The sequence below is a fragment of the Galeopterus variegatus genome, unplaced genomic scaffold (genome assembly GCF_000696425.1).
Source record: "Galeopterus variegatus unplaced genomic scaffold, G_variegatus-3.0.2 Scaffold480, whole genome shotgun sequence".
Lineage (NCBI taxonomy): Eukaryota > Metazoa > Chordata > Mammalia > Dermoptera > Cynocephalidae > Galeopterus > Galeopterus variegatus.
Window position 1 is genome coordinate 319,664 of NW_007726591.1, and position 11,114 is coordinate 330,777.

Here is an 11,114-nt window from a genome sequence, read left to right on the forward strand (position 1 = left end):
CTGAACCCTGAATTGCTTAAATAAGATAGTTTCTATATGGGCAATTTTACAAATCTCTAGCACAAGTACTTTCCACTCCAGCTTCAAACACGGAGACTTTGAACACATCCTCTCAAAAAGGAATAAACAGAATGTGACACAAACCCACAAACACAACCCATGGGTTTCTCAGAAAATACAGGGCAATGCAGACCAAACATCAAAGAAAAATAGTAAGAAAAAAACATGAACTTGATAATATGCCTGGGTAGGAGTTTCTGTACAAATATTTTAATCGGGAAAAGCAACTAGGGACATCCTTTTAAATATCAAGAACAGCCAATTCTTTTAATCCTTCAAATCAAATACATCTTTTTTCAGCAATTTCTAGAAATGTTCCACTTTGGGCCCTTTCATTGTCTCCCTTGTGAGTGCTGGTGCTGGCTAACTATAGAGAGAAATTAGGCCCACCTGGCACTCTAGTTTAAGGCCGGAACCTTGAATTCTGCTCCAGAGGTCAGCAGATAGATTCAAATCCCTCAGAACGCTCAGAGACCTTGAAATCAGAAAGACTTTGAAAACAGAATTTGACCAGTAACTGATGTCCTCAACTTCTCAAAGGTCATTAAATAGAGGGGAAGGGGGGAAACCAGCTCATCATCCAATGTAAAAGGCCAAATGCTGCTCTCAGATGCTCAGGCACAATGCCCAGGGCTCCAGCCCACTGCCCAAAGCCGGCTGCTAGGAAAGTTAAATAATACTAACTGCTGGCAAGGAGCTCCTTAAAGACAACTGAGATCCAGCCTGTCATTTACCAGTAACTGAATTCGCCAACTCAAAACCCAAAGGTCATCAGAGCCCGTGTCCCACCTTCTTATTTCCCAGGAACCACCTCAAACTGGTGCCGATCTCTTAGGCACCCAGAGCAAAGCATGCCAGAAACTTCTCATGGTTCTCTGAAAAGGGTGGCAAGGAGTCTCATGAACTCTCTGGAGATGGGAAGAAAACATGTTCACGGCTTTCAACTTGATAAATTTATTTGGGAATATGGTCATTTTCATCATTTATTCATTTTTTTTTACCCTCTTCAGTAATGTTTTATAGTTTTCTTCATACAAATCCTGCATTATTTCTTCTTAAATTAATTTGTAGGCATCTGTTGTTATTGTTAGTTAGAAATGAGATCTCCTCTCTACCCCCCTCCATTTTGCTATATGGATTTTTCTATACTTTTTAACTAACTACATTATATAACTCTAATTGGTTTAACAGTTTTTCAGTGGATCTTGTTGGATTTTCCAGATAAGCAATCACTTCACTCAAAAATAATGATATTTTTAACTCTTCCTTTTTGTTAATTACACCTCTGTTTTCTGTGTCTTGTCTTACTTCATCGTGTAAGACAGTGATTGCAAACTCAGATGCCCTCTTGGCCAGGTAGGTAACATAACCAAGTGAATTGAGCTAGGTGAGGACCGGAGGCCTAGAGAATGACACCTGTGTCTACAGGCAGCAGCTGCTACTCTGCTCCTGTGTTACCCTCAGGAGCACAGGCTTCATCTTGCCAGATATTCAAGAGAAACCACAGATAAAGATTTTTTTTTTTAAGTTAAACTACCAGTTCATTAAAGGTTAATTTTTTTTTTTTTTAAATTTTAAACGGAGGCCAGGCCAAAATAGAATGCCACAATGGTCAGATTCAGCCTGAAGGGGACCAAAAACCTCTAGACAACATCTTCCAAAATTTAAGAAAGTTTTCAATTTAAATCGTAATGGAAGTGGGCACCCTTATCTCAGCCCTGACTCTCTCTATTACTGGGCCACTAAAGAAGATGTTTGTTTCTGACCAGAGGTAAAAAGTCTGTATCATGTTAAGTCTCTAATGCTAGCTTACTGGGAATATTTTATCAGAATTTTGAATCCTATTAAGATAATTTAGTTTTCTCCTTTGACCATATGTGATTATTTATATTAATAAATTTCCTAAGATTAGAAAAGAAAAATAAAACAGAATACTTAAAACAGCACACTGGGAAAACCCACTATAATATGTGCTTTCAAAGAAAAATGTAAACAGATCTTTCCTAATTTTTTGTAACTCCTTGGCTTTATTTTACTGACTCAACACGTGGTTATGACTAGCTTTCTCGCCATATTCCAGTAACTCATTCTACTCATTAAAATCCCAGTTATAAAACTGTCACTGACGTCATCTGTTTCAAAAAAAAATTATTCACAACTCGATCCATCATCAACTTAATCTACACAACCAGTTTTGAATTCCAAAGGAATTCCACACCACGATCCACATCTGTATTCCCAAATCCACTTGGATACAGTTTCCCAAGTCCACTTTGATACAGTTCACTCTTTGGAAAGATGTTAGAATGACAAACTTTCTGGAAAAAGCTTTTGTTGGGGAAGGTGGGGACTGGAAGGATGCTTAAAAAAAAAACTGGCTTAAGACAGAAAAGACATTCAGTACATGAATGTAAAAACACTAAACTTGGCTTACAAAATTGTTAATTAGGTATTTGACAGTGAAATATCACAAACAGCTGGAGCTAAAGAATACAAACCCACACAGGGAGTGGCAGGAGTGGGAAAAAATACACTCAGACTTACACAAACACCATCAAAGCGATGTTTAAACTCAACCTCTTCTGCAGTAACCATCTTGACACCTACACAATGGGTCACCTACTTCCACCAAAATTCACAAGCCAATTATTCCCAGGTTTCTAAGTGCAGGCTCTAAATTGGAAATTCTCCTCATTTAGAAATTTAGGCCATAAAATTTGCGGCCACCAAAGAGAAAGGACCAGGCCAGAATCTAAAAGAATGTGCGCACAGAGGCTGTGAAAAGCCATTACTTTGAGAAGTTTGGTCTTAATTTTTTTCCCCCCAGAATACGTAAATAGTCTTAATGCTTTGGGAGATGACTCCAGAGGACCTCCCAGAGTCTGCTATCCCATCTCCTCTCAAACACATGCTCCAGGGCTCACCACATCCTCTGCCAAAAGTCTGCTCTCCAGGGATCCTCCCCCACCCACCAGGAGGGGCCACCATCAGAAACACTCACATGGAGTTGTTCAGAAAATTCTCACCAGCAGAGTCATGACAAGGCAAAAGCTCCAACTGGACATACTGGGGCAGAAATGGCTGCCTGACCCTGTGACACCAGGGGGAAAGATACTTGTTGGAGGGAAAAAAATCTCACTCTTTAAGGACCCCTTCAGCAGTTCTGTGTTGGGAAAGACACAAACTCTCCCTATACCTGATACCTAGTCAACCTGTTTCCTCCCCCAAACATATCTGGTGGCAAAAAGAAAATCTAATTTTTCTTTAATCCCCCAGCACATTTTAACGTATAACTCAGATGAGAGTCTGAAGGGTGCAAGCTTAGATAGAACATTCTAGAAATAAAAATATATTTCTGTCAATATTATACTTTCTAATAAGTCTAAGAGTTTATTGGTAAAGCTACCCCTGATACTCAAGCTTAAAACGGTAAACTTCAAAGTCCAAAGCTTAGAGCCTCCTACGGAAAAAAAAAAAAAGGACATCACAATGTCTTTTTTTAGACGGGATGATGAAATATCCTGACTTGTCTGTCTCCAGGTATTTTTAGAAAATGCTGAGAACAACTAGACTGTGAAATAAGCTTACATGAAAAGGACCACCAACGGACAGCCCAATTCCTGCCACTAATAATCTTTTCCAAAGATTTCCATATCTTAGACAAAGGTTTAAGAGGTTGATATTCCCTCTGCCTGTATCTCAAATGTCTCTATGAATAAAAGGTACTAGAGTAACTAACCTTCCAGGGAAAGGTACCATGCTAACTCTTCTTTAGGATACCGACAGCTACTATGATGCAGAAGAGCAGAAGTGTAAAGGTTGCCAGATGGGCAGCAAAGGTCTTGGAATGTTAGTGGTCAACAGAATAACAGGAAAGGGTCCATACAAGGACAGAACACATTATGGCATCCAACACTAATCTAAAAACCAAACAAACAAACAAAATCACCATCCCAGGCAGCCTAAGAGCAATGGTCCAGATGCCAGAATAAGGGGAATCAATTTAGGGTGGGTCAATGAAAACAGCTTCACCCTCCACAAGACCATGGCAAAAACCACATCAATGCCAGTCATAGGAGATCACTCTATTTTGCAAAATATAAAACTGTTTCATTGCAAATCTATGGAAACAATGTCACAGGGGCCAAGGGCTGTCACTTTGAGTCAAAGAAGGCCCACTTCACTGTGGCGCTGATGGCCAGCGATGTCAAGGCGAATTACACCCACACTCACCAAGGGAGAAATCAAAGTCAGGAGAGGAACATTCAGCTGGAGACACACCCACAGGAGTTTGGAAAGCCAGCACTCCTTCCAAGCTGTACTAATCTATCACAGGCTCAAACAAAGGATGTGTTTTTTTCTTCTCCATCAAGAAATGGAAAGGACTGGTGATGCGATAGTCCAAAGGGAGATTTAGAGAACTGTTCTTAAAGCCAAGGTACTCTACACTTGGTGACATGTGGGGTGGGAGGGGTGGTGCAATGAGGCTCACTGCCTGGTGAACCTGAATATAAAAAAAGGGAGTCATGAGCAGAAACTGCAAGGGATGGACTCCCAAAGAAACAACTGGAGTTCTTTCTCCTGTTTGTACTGTGATCCCACGAGCTACCTGAGTGGCGTGGATGATGGTCTAGAAGGGATACATGACTTAGAGTGAGGGCCGTAGGTCTTGGGCATGTCATATACTCTGTGGGCCACATTTCAGTTATAACCAATGAGGACAATTCTGTGGAAACGTGGTGTCACAGCTAAAAATGTGTTCCCTAAGAAGAAGAGGTCAGGAGGAAAATCAAAAAGTAAAGGCAAGTCCAAGCCTGGCTCTGGGGCAGAAGAAGGCAGTAGTAGATCTTGTGCAGATTCCAAATAAGTCACAGACATTTACATCCATGGATATGAATCAATGAGGGATTAGAAGGAAGCAGACCCGAAGTAAACAAGTTGTGTCAATATCCACAGTCAGACTCATGGTCAAACTCCTAATGAGGAAAGCAGCAAGTTCCTCAAGCTCCTTCTTGTGGACTCAATGGTTATTAAAACTGCTGATTCCACAGATGAAGGCTGCCCACGTCTTTATTCAGTCCATGGGTGAACAAAGGATGGTTAAGCGTGTGCTCATAACTTAAGAGGAAAAGGAAAAGAAGGACTGCCAGTCACTGTCTTCTGGCTGCTAAGCACTGTGATATGTGATTTTATGAAATCTCACTTAACCCAACCAGTCACCCATTGTACAGATGAAGAAACTAAAGCTCAGAGAGAGATTAGAAAATTTTCAACACACATTCATCAACAGTCACGGCTATTGGATGTAACGGAGATTAAGCCTCTGAGAGCCTCATGGAAAATTTCTTCTTGGGACTCTGACATCCTCTCTGGAAACCCAGCAGTGCCGGCCCTAAAGCTCTCAGTGTAGGGAAACGCCTAGCCCTTGCGAGACAGCCGTCTGTGTTATGATCACTTTCCAGAAACCCAGTGATGGAGAATCTATCTCAGTGCTTGCATCACTGATAAAAACCAGAGAGGTAAGACTGGCCTCCAAAGCTATGATAGTCCTTGAAAGAGTGGGGAGGGGAAAAGATGTTCTTCCCGCCTCCTGAAATCACACCATTCCCACACAAGCACCTGAGCATCACAACAGAACCAGCAAGTTCTACCTTAATGATGAGAGCCAGAGAGTAGCCGGCTCAGGAGGGGGAAGACGCAGCAGACGGGTGGCAGGTCTGCCAACCCCACCAAGAGGGATTGCCCTGGGCCCAGTCCTTCTGTCAGGAAACTTTTAACTTGGGACATAAAAATGAAAAACTGCCTTTGTTTAAAACCCTCCTGAAGTTTCTGATCATGGTGATTTATGTAAATAAAATGTTAAATTAAAATTTAGGTGTTAATAAAATTACATATATGATAAAATGGCTGTTCTTTTTAAAACTGATCTGCAATAAATTTTCTAAATTCTGATTGCAGGTGATTCAGGCTTTGAAAGCTTTGCCAACAATCACCAGCAGAGGTCTATTACTGAAGTGGTATTAATATAGCTATCATCACCAATTCAAAGCAGATAATAAAGGACTGACACATTTATTATCATTATTAATTAACAGTTTTCTGAGATGGAATTAAATCAATATGCTTCTCTGATATCATTTTAACTAGTTATGCAAATCAAACATTTAGAGCCCATGAACAGATATAAATGCCATTCAAAATTCACTTCACACTTATTACTGTAATACCAGAACTTTCAGGCTTTGCTAGTAAAAAAAAAAAGGACTTAATGCTCATTTAATTACACTCAGACATAAAGCTTATGGAATGAAAGTTGAAATAGCTGATTAGTTAGGAAGTCATAGTAAGGCTATAACACTTGGGATAGACAATGAGATAATAATGTGAAAATGCAGAGCTCTGCACAGAGCGGTCCTGGCAGCTCCTATTAGAAAGAACAATGACATGTGTAGGAGAAAATGTTTTAAAATTACAAAGTTGAGGACCCTTTCTTAATCCACAAAGGAGAAGGGGAGGAGGATGAAAGAAGGGGAAAAAGAGAGAAAAGAATAGGGAAAGAAAACTGGCAACTCATTTATGTAAATAGAAAACTTCCGGTGTAATTGCCCAACATTTCTTCCTAACTAGATGATGATGATGATTGCAAAGGTTTTCACGCAGAATGCTAACTCTGCCTCCTGTATCAGAGGAGAGGAGGTCTCCGCGCCCAGGAGGGTTATCTGGAGAGTCACGGTGAGCTGTCAGAGTGCTTTGCTGTGGGTCTAACTAGGACAAGAGAAGAGGCAAAAGGTTTGACACTTAGAGATCTTGTTTACTCATCTGGGAAAGCAGCTGAACCCTGAAGAATGAGCAACACTAAAATACCGCCTGAGGGATTTGACCCATTGCTATGTGGGCAATGAGGAGGCTGCTGGCTTTCCTAGGTGCTTTAAGGCAGTGATGCCAAGAGGCAGTGTGATGGGCTGAAGGGCTTTCCAAGTGCCCCTGGCCTGCACCTTCTGAGCATCACTCAGGTGACTTCTGGAAATCAGCCAGCACGTCCACTGTCAGCACCACCAAGACAGTGGCAGTTCTGATGGGTGAGTGCACTGGGGTCTGGTCACATCACCCCCAAAGCCCAGTAAATGGGGCCACCAGAGACAGAATGCTGTAGGGGACATGACTTTGTCTTACAGCAGGGAGCATGAGTGTTCCACAGACATTTGTTTACTGGGCTTCTAGCAGGCAGAATTAATCTTTGGGTATTTTCATGAAAAGGACTGAATTGTTTCTATAGCATACGTTAGTCTGGGCAATACTTCGCTCCTCTTTTTTCTCCAAATCATATCCCCATCTTCACCCTGAAGGACATTGGATCCTCGGCACAATCAGGTTCTGAGGCAAAAAATGAATGGTACATAGACCAACAGAAAATGCAGTAAAGTTGTTCTGCTGTGACCCAAAAGGAACAATATAAAAAGGAGAGAGTGAAATCCTATTATCCTTTACACACTTTCCACCCTCAAACTTAGCATCTTGACATTCCTCATAACATGAAGCTCCAGTCATAGACCAGTATCCATCATGTTGTATTGCCATTTACCATGGAATTTGACAAAATAAAAAATGTGAAGGCTAAAGTTAAAACTTTATGTTCTATGATCCTACTCCAGGAGTGGAAAAATGTAGCTATTAGTATGAGTTTGGGGGAGGAGGAGGAGTATGTAGAAAAAAGACAAGATGTATAAGAAAATTTGTAACAACAGTCAACTCAGAGTAGTCCGAGTTGATGATAGTAATAGGTGACATTTTATTGTCTTCTCTGTGCTTTGATGTATTTTCCAAACTTTTAAAAAAATTTTATTTTAACTTCTCAATATACATTGTAGTCGATTTTCACGACCCTTTACCCGTTCCTCTTCCCCCCTCCCATATTTTCCAAACTTTAACAGTGGCCATTCTTCTACTGAAGAATATTTTCTGAGGGCTAAGCATTGGCCAGGCACCATGAAGGATCCAGGAGATTCTATGACCAAGACAGACATGGTCCTAATAGGGGAGACAGATAATCAAATAAGCTATTGCAAACATGATAATTTTTGTGATTTAAAAATAAGTATTTACGAAGCCTTTACTGCTACTTAATGAAGACTGTACACATCTCTCCTGAGCCATGAGTAAGTTTGAAATCTCCCAATTTAGAGTGTTCAAACCTTCCCAAAATGGAAAGCAACCCCACAGCATGTGCCTGGGGCTTAAAAGATCACTGCATTTTCTTCTTTCCATGGTGGAGGTAGATTCCTGTCAGTAGCCAAGATCCAAGCATCTTGGTAAACTGTCTTGGTGTGCTCCCACTCTTGCGGTATGCTTTTTATTATCTCCCACAGCAGTAACTGAAGCCCTCCACCTTATTAGTCTCGCTGGCCTTCTACAGAGTCCATATTGACCATACTTGAAAAGCCAGACTCAACAATCCCATCCATAGGCCAACCTTCCTGATTTTCCATCAAGCAAATTGCCATAAATCATTCTCTTTAAACACCTCTGATTTTTTTATTCATATTTTTCCATATCTTCAAATTTACTGAGAATACAAAAGAACACTGGAAGACTGTTACAGTGGAGAAAGATTCTAAGAAAAATCCCTCACTATCCCACCTCCAACCTTTTTTCAGGAAATTCAACCTCTGGCTCATGAACAATATGAGAATAACACTCATGTGTAATATGTATAAATGACTATATGTGTAAATGACTATATCTCAGGGTAAATATAATACCTCATTGGTAGGTAAAATATGTAGAAAATAAAACACAAGCCCACCCTGGTAGGTCACTTTAGGTGGCAATGGGAGAGGTTGTTTGAAGGGTATGCACTGACCATACTCTTCGATGACTACGGTGTGAACCGATGCAGCCCTACGTCCAGGGAAGGCTTGGCAGGTGAGACCAATAAGTGAAGCATCCAGCCACAAGGAAACCATCACCTCAGTTCAAGGAACAGCATCAGTGGCAGTAAATTAGGGTCAAAGCCCAATGGCTAGAGCAACAAGTAGGATGTCCACCCAAGATGGGGCTGTAGAATACTGGCCCAGCTACTGTCACTACACAGAAGAGTGAATCCTCCAAATTCAACTTGTCCACTTGCCCATCAGTCAGTACAGCCCAGCAACCATTAGGCCACACAGCCAGAATGCAGATGGCTTTGCCATCACACAAGCAACTGCACGTTTTGCACCAGCTTCCCTGGCTGTGAGTACCCAGGAGAACCTATGGATATCCAGGGAAAGCCACGGACAATGGAACACTCTCTGCCTCTGCTTCCCTGTTTGCACTGCGACCTGCCAAGTGGTGGTTTTCAGGACACATCATTAGGACAGAAGTTAAGGTGAAAACATTCAAAACTCATGGAGCCTACTCACCCTGCTCCTTAAACCTCCCCAAAAGGGCCTTCCTCTCTAGCAACTTAGCAAGATGCTTCCCACCCCAGCCTCAGGTCAAAAATGAGCAGTTCCCTCCTTCCCCAACTCATAGACTCTCTCCAGGTTCTTCCTCTGCTTGGTCTTCAGCCTCAGTTTATCTGCCTGTGAGCATTTCTCTGGCTTTCTTGGCACAAGAAGCCACTCAAGAGTAAAAGCAGAAAGAAAGCCTTTAGCTTGTCAAAGGATTGTGGGTAGGAATGACCATAGAACTGTCCTTCTATGACCAGCTAGAATCAAGGCCAATTGGCTCTCTCACCACTGGTGCTGTTCTAAGTGGGACTGAGGCATGTCTTTGTGTGATTAGGTGGTAAGAAGGTAAAATTAGAGCACCCTTTCCACTTTAAGCTGTCTACAGAAATTAAAAGTACACCGTGTAATATAGAAAGGCATGGATGCCTCTAAATGTCCTTTTTCTTTGAGGCTTTCCTTAAAGCTGGAACTTGAGAAGGGAATGGATGAGAGAACAGTAACTATTGAAGTCTATTACAGAAAGGAGAGTAAGCAGATACTTGTATTGTTTTTTAAGCCTACAAGGAGAAATTAACAAGTTATAATAAGAGATCTACAGGTTAAAGAGAGAGATTTCAGAAAATCAGCAAAGTGGGGTCTTCATCTGAATAAGTAACCAAGGAAATTTTAAAATAGGTGTCACCTCCAGACTCCCTCCAGCCCCACCCCACCCAGATCTACTGCAGCCAGCCTGGAGCTAGAAGGATACCTCCTGCTGAGATGTAGTGCAGTGCACGGGGTAAGAACATGGACTCTAGAGCTTGATTCGAATCCTGGCTGCCCTATCAGCTGTACAAGTCCTAAAAACTCTGTGCCTCAGTCTCCTCATCTTTAAAATGAGGATATCGATAGTCCCCTCTCCTAGGGTTGTTATGAGGATTAAATATGGTTGGGTACATGCACAGTGCTCAGAACAATGCTTGTATATGGCAAGCACTCAACACACCATTAATTATTATCATAACATTGTTGCCGCCCCCAAAAGGTCCTTCCCACTCAAGCTTTGCCCTACTGTCACTGCTGAGTATAGCCAGTGTTTATAAAGCTTCCAGGGCTGAGAGTAACTATGTGATCCTACCACAGGATTATCCTGCCCAAACCTATGAATGTGCAAAATTCCCTAAATGAGATCACTTGAAAGCAGTTTTGAAGACTTGATCCTTTGACTCTTTATATAACCATTTCATAACAATGGAGCTTTATTTTTTGTGGCCCACAAGTCTCTTGGATTGTTATTAGTGCTGCCTTGGTTAGAAAGCTGCAATATGATCCTCTGACTAGAAATACTGGCATAATTTATTGCATTATTACTCCTCTGAACTGAAAGCAATTAATTACCTGAAGCAGGATGCACAAGTGAAAATTTATCAGAGGCAAGTGATGAAAAATGTGCCCACTGCTTTAAAATAATAGGTGCTTAATGGTTTTTTTGTTTGCTGGCTAATCTCAGGCATTTTATAAACAACTGCAGCTTGGTTATCAGTTGTGAATTCCACCACCACCCTCTTCCTTTTTTCCCCCTTTATATTATTCTATCATCCCATATCCCCCTTGAGGACAGGAGAAAACATCTAAATATCACAT